This window comes from Pan troglodytes, chromosome 6 (assembly GCF_028858775.2).
Source record: "Pan troglodytes isolate AG18354 chromosome 6, NHGRI_mPanTro3-v2.0_pri, whole genome shotgun sequence".
In the NCBI taxonomy this organism is placed as follows: domain Eukaryota; kingdom Metazoa; phylum Chordata; class Mammalia; order Primates; family Hominidae; genus Pan; species Pan troglodytes.
The window spans coordinates 17,332,605-17,347,101 of record NC_072404.2 but is presented as its reverse complement, the minus strand read 5'-3'; the positions used below and the strand labels follow the sequence as shown (position 1 = coordinate 17,347,101).

Here is a 14,497-nt window from a genome sequence, read left to right as displayed (position 1 = left end):
TCGTGTCTTAGTATTATCATTTAATTTCCAGGCTCCCAATCCACGAGGCCCACCACAGCCTAGAGTTCCTGAACCGACCTTTTGCTCTCTAGGGCTCCACTATTTAGGAATGTCCTAGAGCCACTGGATAGTGGCTTTCTGCAAGATTCTTTTCCCCAACCTCAGGAATTACCTTGGACTTTTACAACTAGTATTTGTTTGATAAAATATACTGTCTTGATGTTAGCTCTGATATAAGATTTTTACATTCCTTCCAAAGAGTACTGCTAGTGTTTTGGGGAGAACCCCTTACCTCTAAGTCATCCCTGAGTCACACTTAAAAACCACAAGACTCCCCCAGACATACTTTAAAACCTCTGGACAAGATCATCTCTAAGGTTGCTCTATCTCTTGAATCCTATGACTCTGCACATCAGAGAAGCATGAGTGCTAAACCCCAGGGTCCAACGGTTGACAGTTTATGCTGTTTACAGCATGTGCAGAAACATCCTGGTGCCCCCTTGGGGGTACTGGAACATCTGGTAACCGTCATAATTCTTTCCATCCTATTTTCTTCCAGTAAGCAGAATTGTTTCCTCCTGTGACTCAGTCACTGTTCAGTCATAAAGAAAGACACTCTCTGGGGTGGGAGACTGACAGACACTGCTATTACTGAGAAATTAGCCTTTTGTCTTTGTCCAGGGTCTAATATAGTCATGCAAGACAGTATTAGGTAAAATCTGAACCAGTGCTTGAGTTTGAAATGGGAAGAAGGAGATCATTGCTCCAGATCTTTTATGATGAATTTTATATATTCTGCTTTTTTGCTATGATAAGCATAATCTGCTGTGATATGTCCTCTCTTTAGCTCTTACTTATTCTATAATAAAGAGAGGGAAAAAAAGGAGGAAGTAACACTCAAGAGATTGGCAAGAAAGCAAAAGAAGCATGTTCTGTTTCTCTTTTACTCACACTTTAAATCCTAGTTTGGATTACACAATACTGTTACCTTCTGAATTGCTGTAAAAACAGTCAGGGTCGTATTGAATTCCCTCAGTAATAGTACTTGATCGTTTTTCTCAGTTCAAATAATTTTGCTTGTCCTTCCATAGTCCTATAGAGGAATTAGGGTCTCAGGTATTGTGAAATGTATTTTTGAGTGAAACAAAAAGCTAAAAAGTTAACTTTGCATGGCACTTCTGCCTCAGTGTTATGCAATGAAAAAATCAGATTTAGTCCGCTTGGTACAATGATCTTCCTGGTATTTGTGCTAATGGAATATATTTTATATAGACTAAAGGAGCCAGCTATTTAAAAAATATCAGTGGCTTATTTTCATTTTGTTAAGTGAAACTTATTTTGCAACACAAGTAATTACCTCCTAGCTTGTCTTGTGAAAAAACACTAAAAAACAAGCAGAGGTATGAGTTAGATGTGTGTAGTTGTACCGGCAATGTATGTTATAACCTAAAAAGCAAATTGATAACTCACAATACAAATGAGCTGGTTTTACTTTGTGTACATCACAAACGGAATGAATTTTAAACAGGTAAGTATGCAACTGCTATTAAACTTGTTATTGTCCTTTACAGGACATCTTTTCCACCATTAAATTTTATTTCCTGACATTAATTAGTTGTAGTACAACTTAATACATTAGCTGTTTCAGCTACATGGATGTATAAAATCAAGAAAATTATTTTTTTATTATGAATCCTAGAACTCACTCAAATTTGTGTATAAACTGAGACATAATTGGGCTGATAGAATGAAAGAAAAAGCTGGAGACTTGTAAATACTGCTCCGATATTATCATGTGGTCACCTGGTAAGTGTTTAGCAGCTGCACCAAATGTTGTTTTGTAATTAAATTGGGCCCAGGGAATTAAAGTTGATTAGTTGTAGACTCCACCTCTAGGCCTGGGCTGCAGCTATACATTTTGTTTTATAATTAAGTTAAAGCTCGACTAGGGGCATGAAGCATTAGAGCCTGTGAACTGAAGAAATAATAAAAAGACTTTTTTGCTCCCACATTCCTCACAAATTTCACAACTTTGTTAATGACCTCAAAACACTTAAAATCTATTTGTTTTCTGAAATAGTCTTTGTCCAGACTCCCAGTGATCATTAAGATTTGCTGCTGCTGTTGTTCATTTTTCCATTTGCCTTCTAAGGAGGTGGCTTGGGGAGGGTTGTAAGAGACCCCAGGAGGAGTTTTGCATAGCTTCTCTGTCAGAGAAGAAGACAGAGGGATGTAAGAGAGTCGCAAGACAAAAGAGAGCACAAAAGACGATTAGACTCTCCAGAAAGAGATAAACATTTCACTGTAATAGAACAAATATTGCTCATTACTTAATGATCATCGGATACACAATTCCAGGTCTCTGAACACAAACGCAGGAAGCTACTCCAAAGATCTGTGGTCTGGGGAATGACCCAAAACCCGCCCTATTTTAATTTTTCTGATATTTGAATATGTTTCATTTAAAGGTATAAATCTGGCAAAGCAAGTGTATTTTGTTTCCTAAATTGGCTTGTTAGAGGCTGAACAAACCAGGCTATTGGACTGGAGCAAGGGGAAAAAAGTATGATTCCTTACTTGAGAGTGGAAATCAAATATTGTTTCCATATTTCCTTCTCCTCTGCCAAAAAAAATGATGCTGTCTATATTTCCATATCATGTGTGCTATTTCAGATATCGAATATTGACACTTTTCCATGTGACTTTCAAAAAAAAAGTCAGTTATGTTATTTTTTTGTTTGTTTTTGCATTATTTTTTAAAGCAGTACACCACAGTGGTTTCAAATGCCTGAACTTCTGTGCTATCTTCCTTTTCTTTTCCCCACATTAGCAAAGTTAACCAATGACATGGGCATAGGCAACTCACTTTCCTCCTTGACCCAGATTGTTAAGAAACCCAAACATACTTTTATGGAAGTAAATCATTGCAACTCAGCATTACCCAGCTATTAATGATACAGTATAAGAGTAATGAAGGTCACCGGCTAGGGCCATCCTTGTGTATTGTGCCATTCTTGAATGGGAGTAACTCTGCTATCCAAAGACTCTCAGCACCATGTCAAACCGGCTGGCTTCTAGTAATGCTGAGGAAGGCCTATGTCTAAGCACATGTGGAGATGAGCACTGAGGTAAGCCCTAAAAGCAAGTTTTTCTGCCTCTTTTGGGAACATTTCTACATATCATCAAAAGTATCAAAAGAACTGGCTTTGAAAACACTTGGGGGAAGTTGACTGTGTTCGGCTATTTGTGCATTGCTTATAAAGAAATACCTGAGGCTGAGTAATTTATGCAAGAGGAAAAAAGGTTTAATTGGCTCACAGTCCTGCAGGCTGTACAGGAAGCATGGCACTGTTAGGTGTTCAGCCTCTGGTAAGGCCTCAGGAAGCTTTTACTCATGGTGGAAGGCTAAGTGGGAGCAGGCATCTCACATGACAGAGTGGAGCAACAGAGGGAGAGAAGAGAGAGATGCCACACATTTTTGAACAACCAGATCTCATGAGAACTCACTCACTATCATAAGGCCAGCACCAAGGAGATGGTGCTAAAGCATTCGTAAGAAATCTACCCCTGTGATCCAATCACGTCCCACCAGACGCCACCTCCAACAGTGGGGATTACATTTCAATATAAGATTTAGTGGGGACACATATCCAAACTATATCATTGACTTTAGTATCCAGGGCACTGGCTTGCCATGTGACTGCTTAATCTTTCTCAACTTTTTACCACCAATTTCTTCCTTCTGTAATAAGATATGTTTCTGCCTATAAGATGAGGAAGGGGAAAACTTGAGTACTATTTCTTTCCCAAGTAGTTCTTGTCATACTTCTTTGTTTCCATGTAGTTAGCACTAGGAGGAATATGGGGGCATATCATTTCAATATCTTCAAGAAAATGTAAGAATTTTGAAAATGTATACCACTGGAGAATAGGACTCATTGTGGAAAGAGATAGGGAAAGATAATGCCCTATTTTAAGTCTTATAGTACAATTTGTATGCAATATATAAACTGTATGAATACTGAATTTTTTTTCAGACATATATTATTAAAAAGTAACAGTGTGAAGGGGGACAGAGGTAAGTGGGACAATTGGTAGAAGACTGGGAGCAAAGCATGCCAGGAATAGAAGAAGAGAAGTTATAGAACTCATGGTTGAGACTAATATTTTGACTGATTCAGAATATTCATAGATTGTTCCAGAAGCATAGGCCAGGTCAAGGATGAAGATGCATCGAGCTTATTAAGGATGTGCTCCCAGAAGAAACCAGTAAGAAAAGGGGGAATGAAGAAGTGAAGTACAGAAAAGAGAAAGGGTCTTGAGCTCCTAAAACCATTCCCAGGTTTAGTGATTCACTAGGAGGATTCACCATACAGTTGTACCTATAACCATGACTTATTAAAACAATAGTATGCAAAACAAAATCAGCAAAAGGAAAGTGTACTTGAGGCAAATTCCAGAGGAAAGAAGATGAGTCCCAGAAACTTCCAATTCTCCATATTGGCCAGAAAAACCTAGTGTCAAAGGGCAATCAGCCTAAAGTCAGGAATGAGGCTGAAGCTGCAGAATCTGAAAGATGGGTGCAGAGCTCCAGTGAAAGGGATCACATGGGATCCAAACTGGCCAGCAACACTGCCCATTACAAAAGGAAATCCAATTATGTGGTAAGGAATATAAATGTTGTATAAACTAAAAGGAACCAAAGACCCGATTAAACTGTCTTCTGGGCCCACGAGAATATGCAGTTTTCCAGTCCACTGCCACTTAGGAGGTTCCTGGATTCCCAATGAAATTGAAATAATTCTATTTGAATTTTAATGCAGAAAGGAGCTTCAGAAGGCTGGAAAACCTGAAGACTCCCAAGTAGCAGACATTAAGATTGTTTAATATTGGAAAATGTTAGAATATCTTTTCAATAACTTAAAATGGAAGAGCACATTTATAAATATTTTTGTGCCTTTCTATCAGGGGAGTACCTTTTGTGCCATATTTTATCATTTATTAATGATAAACAAGGACATTGTAATGTACAAGGGAGAGTGGTAGACAAAAAGTTAAAATATATTTATAGAATGGAACCTCACCTAAATGAGATTTGCTTCTGAAACCTTGGTGAGAACCTTGAGTTCAGATCAATTCAAATATCTATGGAACTAGATGAGAGCACAACTTCAAATGCATGATCATTCTTTGGAACTGGAATCTACTTCTTAACACAAATTACAAGGCCATTATGTAGAAAAAACTTCTTTTAAATGCAAGAATCCATCCTATAACTGAATCGTTTTTCCATAATTTAAGCAATAAGTCAACTAAGTTTCCTTCCTGTAGAATGTTATGTCTTCTAATGTGTTTGAAATATAATTAGATTGGATATTATGTTAAATCTAAGGTCTCTCACTTACAATTAGGATCGTCTAACACTATTGGTAGGAGTTTGTTTCCTGTAATTGGGTTGAGACTCTTTATTCAATTTGTTGTAAAGATAAAAGTCATTATAACCTTTTAGAAAATTTCAAGCAATAGGTTTTCCTTCAGTGTTGGTGTGTAGTAATCACCATTTTATTTTGGACTATAAAAACTTGGTATCAGATACTCTGATTTGTCTGCTATCTGTTAGTATATGTGTCTGTGTATGTATTACAATACACTTGGATATGTTAGTAAAAAATACTTTTTTAGAAAAAACCATCAGAGTTGAACCAATGTTCTTTGTTCTTTTGAATGGCAATGTTGTAGCAAAGAGTAGGATTTTCTATATAATTTTATTTATTTTATTTTTTAAAGTAGGGTAGATTCAGCAGTGACATCAGATAAAAATTGAGTAAATAATTATTTACCACTTAGTGATACAAATTCCCCACTGAATGTTAGCTACAACTTCAAATGGCAGATATAAAATAGCCATTTACTTTGTCATAGGTGGTGGGTACCTTAACACAACACAGAGCAACCAATTTTCTCTTTATTTCCTTTTAGAGATGTGGTCTCACTGTGTTGCCCAAGTTGGTCTTGAATTCCTGGGTGCAAGCAATCCTCCTGCCTTGGCATCCCAAGTAGCTGGGGCAACAGTCACATGACACTGTGCCTGGCCAAAGCCAGTAGGGACATTGGACAGAAAGCATAACTTTCAGTTAAATTAGGCAGGAGTTTAGTTATTAAACCCAACAGATGCATTCCTTACATTAGTGAACCTCTTGCTTGCTTCTTTGATTCCCTTTATATCCACCTTCTCTGTAAAATAGTCTTCCCATGACTTCATTAATTCTGTATTGCCTATTCTGTTTCCACCTCTCAGACCATATATCATTTAACTATTGCTAGGTAACAAACCACCTCAAAACTTAGTGGCTGCAATCATGAGAATGCAGAAGTGCTTGCTCAGGTTTCACCTGAGCTCTCTTGTGGAAGTTCGACTATGGCTGAAAGGTCCAAGTGTCCTCCCTCACATATCTGGCATTGGTGCTGTCAGCTGGGGTACATTGGTACCCCATTGGTACATGGCCTCTCATCCTCCAATAAGCTAGATCAGCTTCTTTTTATATGGTGGCTTTTGGCATAACTTCAAGAGGACCAAGCGAAAGCTGAAGGTCCTCTTGAACTCACACAGTATCACTTCGTCCACATTCTGCTAGTCAAAGCAAGTCACAAGTGACAATGCAGATTTAATGAGTAGGAAAATAGACTTTGCCTTTTGATGGAATATATTGCAAAGAATTATGGCAAATAATTTACTGTGGTCTACTCTCTGGTTACAATTATTTTCAATCCTCTCACATGCAAAATATACACCCTCCCCATCCAAGACCACAAAAATTCTCATGCAATTATATTATCAGGCTTAAAGTTTACTATCTCATGATTTGCATCTGTTTCAAATATGAATGTAGCTACTCTTGAATCAGAGGTCTGTGAATGAAAAGAACAAGGTATCTTCCACTAATTCCCTTCAAATATACAACATACAATATTGTGAAAGAGAGTGGAAAAGCACTCTCCCATTCAAAAATGAGAAAAACAGAAAGCATTCAGCCATTTCTGCCCTATAACAGTTTTTTAAATCACTTTAAGTCCCAAGATACAAGTGCAGAACCTGTAGGTTTGTTACATAAGTATACATGTGCCATGGTGGTTTGCTGCACTTGTCAACCTGTCACCTAGGTTTTAAGTCCTGCATGGATTAGCTATTTGTCCTGATGCTCTCCCTCCTTCCCACACCCGACAGGCCCTGGTGTGTATTGTTCCCTATGTCCCTGTGTTCTCATTGTTCACCTCCCACTTATGAGTGAGAACTTGTGGTATTTGGTTTTCTGTTCCTGTGTTTATTTGCCAAGGATGATAGCTTCCAGCTTCATCCATGTCCCTGCAAACAACATGATCTCACTCCTTTTTATGGCTGAAGTATCCCGTGGTGTATGTGTCCCACATTTTCTTTATCCAGTCTATCTTTGATGGACATTTGGGTTGGTTCCATGTCTTTGCTATTGTAAATAGTGCTGCAATAAATATATGTATCCAGCTGCTCACCATAAAACAGGAACAGAGTACGTTCCTTGATTAGGCTCTACTTTTGTTCTCTGGGAATCGTTTCCTAGTCCACTGTTTTCTTGATTCTTTCATTCTGAGCTCTTGAATTTTCCCCTAAAATATCTTTCCTTTTCCATAAGAAATGGCTTGTATTTGTAGCCGAGGAACTTTCTCAGTTGGCCTCCTGACCATAGAAATTAGGCCAGAGGACATTTTTTTCACTCTGAACTGTCTGAATTTCTCCAAGTCTAAATTGGCAAAGTTTTATCAATGCAACACCCTTAAAACGTTTTGAGTTTTCTGTATATCTCATTGGATATCACTTTATGCTCCAAAAGCCATATCCATCACTGTTTTTCACACAACCTTCTTTTTATTTTGGGCTACATGTGAGTCTGCTGTGGGAAATGCTTCTAAGATTCTTAAAAGCCCTGTCTAGCTGAGAGGGTCTTCTGTGAATCACCTAAGTCTTTCTCTGGTGTTATCAAAGAATTATTAGCTAGATCCCAGATTAATTTTTACCTTAGGTCACTTCTTACTTTTTCCCAGAGAAGTAAGGATGAGAAATAGTTTTATTTTTTCATTTTATAACAGCTCTTGTGGCATCTTCTAAATTCCAATTGCACATTGAATTATTTCTTCTCTATTTCTCTTCCAATAGCATATCATTCTCAGAAGAAAAAGAAAACATTAAATGGACATTTTTAACATTTTTCCTGGGAATTTCTTGAAATACTTACATTTTCTATCTTGCAAGTTTCCACAAGAAACAGTTTTGCCAATTTTTTCATCACTGCATGATGTAATATGTACATTATGGAACTAATTTTTCACTAACAATCTTCTTACCTACTTTTGCCAATCTAGATTCAATGGGTAGGAAAATAGACTCTGCCTCTTGATGGGAGAATTATGGCAGACTCTGCCTCTTGATGGGAGAATTATGGCAGACTCTGCCTCTTGATGGGAGAATTATGGCAAATGATTTAATTTATTATTTAATATCTGTCTCTATCCTTCACTAACAGTCTTCTTGCCTGCTTTTCAGCCTTTACCAATCCCAAGTCTCAAAGCCAATTCTACTTGTTTTAGATTTCTTAAAGCAGCATCTCATTGCTATATATTAAATTCTATACCAGCTATGTATACTACATAACAAATTACCCCAAACTTAATTTTTTGTGTTTGTTTCATTTTTTCACAATTCCATGGGTTGGGTGAGTAGTTTCTGTGTTGGTTTTGCCTGGTCTCACTGATGCAGCTGCATTTAGCTGAAGAGCTGGCATGGGTGGAATGGCCTAAGTTGGCCCCACTGATGTCAATGAAGGTGCCTCATTTTATCTCCAGGTGTCCTCTCATGTTCCAGTAGACTAGACTGGCATCTTTTCTAGGTGGTCTCAAGATAATGTTCTAGGAAAGAAAAACAGTTGAATGACCACTTATTGCCTAGGTTCTGAACTCTTGTAAGACCACTTCTGCCACATTCTATGGGTCAAAGCAAGTCTCAAATCTAACAAGGCTCAAGGAATAGTGGAATAGATTATACCTTTTGATGAGAGGTACTTGCCAGAATTTGTGGACATACTGAATCTGGCACATGCTACTGCCTCTGTTTTCTATATGCTATATTCTTTCTCTGATCCTTTCTTAAAAGTTAATATTTCATTTCAACTCTCTGCTATAGAGCTATACCCGGAAGTGCCAGCCAAACCCTACTGACATTTTAACCTCACTGTGTACCAAAGTCAAACTCATCATCTTTTCTCCAAAGTCAGTTTCTCTTCCAATTTTTCCAACCTAGTTCACAACACTACAATTTATTCAATCCTCAATCCTGCTGATGGAGTGACATCTGTGAAGAGACACAAAGGAGATGAGAAAGTAAGCCCTATGCGAATTTGAGAAGAGAACATTTAGGGCAGAAGGAACATTAAATGCAAGACCCAGAGGTAGAAAATGCTTGGACTATTTGAGGAACAACAACATGGCCAGTGTGGTTGGAGTAGAATGAGTTAGGGAGAGGTTATTAGGTGATGAATTTAAAGAGGCTGCAGAGGCTTGAGATCATTCAGGGGCTTTGGCTTTTATTCTGACTAAGATGGGAATCTATTGAAGGGTTTGAAACAAATGACCAGAACTGACATGTTTTTAAAGAATCACTGATGTTGCTTTGTTGAGAACGAACTTTAGGGGAGCAGAGAAGCAGCAGTGAGGAGACTATAGCTTCAGCTATAATTCCAATGAGAGATGACAGTGTGGCTTAGATAAGGGTTGCAACAGTGGAGGGGACAGTGCTAATTTAAAAGAATTACACTAATTGAGGAAAACTAGAGCAGCAAGTGGAGATGTTGGAATCCTTGAATCAGGTTTTCCTTATACTGGTATTATTTTCTTTATACTAGTGTTATGGTATTATCCACCATAAATCCTCTCTTGATCACATCATTCAGCTGCTTGAAATCTTGTTTGTTTTTGTGACAGAGTCTTGGTCTGTCACCCAGGCTGGAGTGCAGTGGCACGATCTCAGCTCACTGCAACCTCCACCTCTGAGTTTCAAGCAATTCTCCTGCCTCAGCCTCCCAAGCAGTTGGGATTACAGACACCCGCGGCCATACATGGCTAATTTTTGTATTTTTAGTAGAGACCGGGCTTCACTGTATTGACCAGGCTGGTCTCAAACTCCTGACCTCAAGTGATCTGCCCACCTCGGCCTCCCAAAGAGTTGGGATTTACAGGCATGAGCCACCACGCCTGGGCAGAAGTTTTTTACTGGCTTCCTTTTGCCTTCTGCGTGAAGTCCATTTGGGAATCGCAGAATGTCCTCCACCATCTGTCTTGTCCATTTTACCAGTTGGCTTTTCTACCCCTCCCTTCATTACACCATTGTACATTTTATGGAATTTGGAATATAATCATTTACAGTTTACTGTTCCCCACTATTCCTTCTATATGGTTGCTTACTATGGGGTAGGTATCATGTCGTAATTATTTTTGTGTGACTGTTTCCTAGCACTGTGCTCCACTTAACAGATTGTCAATAAATCTCTGAACCATACTAATTTCTTTCTTTTATCCCTAAACATCCCATATTTTCAAGAAATGACTCTTAATTTCTCCTTAAGTAAACTTTTATTATTGCCCTCACTGCAAATTCAAACTTTGCCTACCAGATGTCGAATAAAGCATGACACCAAATTGCACACCCTATTAACATCTCAGTATGCCTTCAAATTCCATTACACTCAAGTCCCAGTACAATGGAGTAAAATAGCTCCTGTATTTTCATAGGAAGAAAAAAATAAATGTTCAGAAAAACTTGAAATTTGAAGGATTCCTCTCACAGCATTTTATCATTAAACCATGTTCTATTGAGCTTTAACTTTCTGGAGACCGGTCATTGCAGCACTGACTCTAGGTTCACATGCTAACTTTGCCACTTTATTTGGCAAGTTCCTTAAATCCACAGTGACTAAGTTTCCTTTTCTGTGAAATGAGACCTGTTTATAATGCTGTTCTGTAGTGCAAATGAGTTAATATATGCTAAATGCTAGGAATTGTTCCCAGTGTGTTCTATTTAAGTGTTTGTTGTTACTATTATTCCTCTAAGGTGGGTTCAATAGAGAGAAAGTTAGCTGAGCATAGAGACTTCCTTGTTTTTAATTTGGTTACAGATAAGAATTTTATTGCTTACTGTATTAGTGTATCCTCACCTTGTTATAAAGATACTATCTGAGACTGGCTAATTTATAAAGGAAAGAGGTTTAATTGGCTCACATAGTTCTACATGGCTGAAGAGGCCTCACTCAGAAAACTTACAATCATGGTGGAAGGCAAAGGGCAAGCAAGGCATGCCTTATATGGCAGCAAGAGAGAGAGAGAGAGCAAAGGGGGAACTGCCAAACACTTTTAAAACCACCAGCTCTTGTCAAAACTCCCTCACTATCACAAGAGCAGCATGGGGGAAACCATCCCCATGATGTAAATACCTCCCACCTGGTCCCTGCCTGGTGGGGTTTACAATTCAGATTGCAATTCAAGATGAGATTTGGGTGGGGACACACGCAAACCATATCACTTACCAATAACTTGATTACATGATTTGCAGCCTAGCTCATTTATTTTCATAACACACTCATCAGATAAGTGACCTCATTTTCAAAGCACATATATATGGCCGTAAATAAATGTCTATTGTATTCGCTACCAGAAAATAAATATATAATAAAATTCCATAATAAAAAAATTATTTCACCTGTTTTACAGAGAAACATATCTCTGAATTGACATTGAGCTAATATCTTTTGAATAGAATGAGATTATGTGAGTTTGACCAAACTTATAAAAATTATTGTAGCAATGTTACTAATTTTAGAGTAGATTAGAAATGCACGTTTTTTATTTGTATAACATAAGAACTATACTGAATGTGTCACTAGAATCGTAGTTTTCTGTTTTTAGAAGATAACAAGCTACTGACTATGGCCAGAAATTGGACTTGACTTATGTATGATCAGGGAATATTGCTGTAGAAAGGCAATTAAATATAATTAAGAAAGCTGTAGTAATCTTTAAACTTTAAGACCGCTGGTACTTAGCCTTGTGTTAAGTCGAAGCTGAGGAAAATATATCTTCAAAAAAAAGTCACCAGGAACCCACATTAGGAAGTAAAAAAAAGAGATGTTATTTACCTTTGATTCTCAATATGAGATTTCTTATCTCAGGAGCACCTATGGTTGAAACAGGGAACATGCTATAGCTTGCTACAAGATTAATACAGTGCATTTTCTTGACTTCCAGTTTTGCTAGTAGGCTAAAAAGGGGTAAGGAATTTAAGTAAATTAGCTCATTAAAATGTTAGAATTGTTGATCTTATATTGAAATTGCTGAATTGATATAAAATTATAGAAGATTAATATACATTGTGCTGCTTGCCTCCTCAACATTCTTTCATTCTCTTCTATCATAAACTGCCCTGATTTTTCTTTGAGGAAAAGAAATCCCCCAAATTATTGAGGCTTGCTGGGATGGATCTTACCTCCCAGTCGAGGCAAGCAGTATATCCCATCTACTTGGCTGTAATAATCGCTTTAAGGGTGAACATGTGACCCAGTACAAGCTAACAGAGAGAATGTATCCAAGAGCTTGTACAGAAATAATTAAAAGAGACATTGGAGCTCTTTGCAGTCACTATATAAATTTGATAATATGAAAGGCAGAGAGCAGAGAAGATATTCATTGGTATTACTTGAGCCTTTAGAGCTATCCTCACATGAAGCCACGTGTTGTTTTCTACATTTTATTTTATTTTAGAGAATGGGTCTCACTCTGTCACCCAGGCTGGAGTGCAATGGCATGACCATAGCTCACTGCAGCCCTCAAACTCCTGGGCTCAAATGATCCTCCTGCCTCAGCCTTCCAAGTAGCTGGGACAACAGGTGTGCACCACTAGGCCCAGCTAGTTGTTTTAATTTAAGTTTTTATTTTTTTGTAGAGACAAAGTCTTACTCTATGGCCTGAGATGGTCTCTAACTCCTGGGATCAACCAATCCTCCCACTTGGCCTCCTCCAGTGCTGGAATTAGAGGCATGAGCCACCATGCCCAGCCTGAAGCCATGTTTAATTCTTACCTAAAGCCATTATTTAAACCAGTAAAGTCTCTTCATTGTTTTTATCCCAAAAGAGGTCTAAGTGATATAGAAAGAGAGGAGAGGGAAAGTTCCTGCTTTGAATAAGTGGCTACTAGGCTTAGACTCACAGATGTATCCAAAATTTACCCCTAACCAGCTATTTATTCTACATTTTTCTTTAGAATATGTCCATGAAAACATTTGCAAACCCCCTAGATTATACTAAAGGAAGGATCTAACGTGGCTTTTCAAAACAAGTTAATTGTCTATAGAAGATTTCTTGATAGAAAGAGTGCAAAGTAAAATCTAGTTGGAAGAGGATTCTTCTAGAACTGGTTTCATCTTTGTAGAGCATGTGATGTTAGATAAGAAAACATCAACTGTCCTTACAAAAGCAGAGGTAGCCCAACAGAGAAACAGTGGAGTGGGAGTGGCTAAAGTGCCTCAACATATATATATATATTTTTTGGCCAATTTTCTTCCAAGATTCCTTTTTTTTATTTTTCCTGATTCTCATCTCCCTTTGGACAGAACACTGAATTGCTAGAAATCATAGCTGCTGAGATCATGACAGAAATGACATGTTGTCACAAAATATTTGGCTGATATTTTCATTAAGATTCCAAAATGTTAACTTTGATTCAGAACTATATACAATAATTTTAAATAAGAAATCTATATGGAGAGGCTTCTGGATATTTAGTCTTGACTTCTCTAGGATACACAACCCAGGAAATGGCTATGGTATGCATTCCATTAGAGAGCTAGAACACTGGAGAAAAATTCTGACCTTAGAAACAACATTTAAACATTATAAACAGACTGGTTTAATCATTGGTTAGACTTCTCAGTCTGCTGCCTAGGCTCATTCATTCTTCCATTTCACATTTATTGTGCTTGCTGTATAAGGTGAGTGCAATAGAGAGAAAGTTAGCTGAGCACAGAAATTTCATTTTTTTAAATTTGGTTACAGATAAGAATTTTATTGCTTTCTATATTAGTCCATCCTCACACTGCTGTAAAGATACTATCTGAGACTGGCTCGTAGTTCCACATACCTGAAGAGGCCTCACTCAGAAAATTTACAATCATGGTGGAAGGCAAAGGAGAAGCAAGGCATGTCTTACATGGCAGCAGGAGAGAGAGAGGGGAAAGGGAGAACTGCCAAACACTTTTAAAACCATCAGCTCTCATCAGAACTGCTGTATACTAGGCATTACATGCTATGTTACTGGCATTATATGCACATTTATTGTGCCTGGTATGTCACAGGCACATTGTTATGCCTGCTATGTTGCAGGCATTACACCTGCATTGATAATAGCAGCCCCTGCCCATCAAGT

At 37.9% G+C, this 14,497-nt stretch overlaps 1 protein-coding gene across 1 annotated transcript in view; it reads left to right on the top strand.

The window, feature by feature from the left end:
• The window catches only part of THSD7A (thrombospondin type 1 domain containing 7A), a 475,175-nt gene that overhangs the window by 294,596 nt on the left and 166,082 nt on the right, over positions 1-14,497 (top strand). The gene's annotated exons all lie outside the window — the stretch shown is intronic.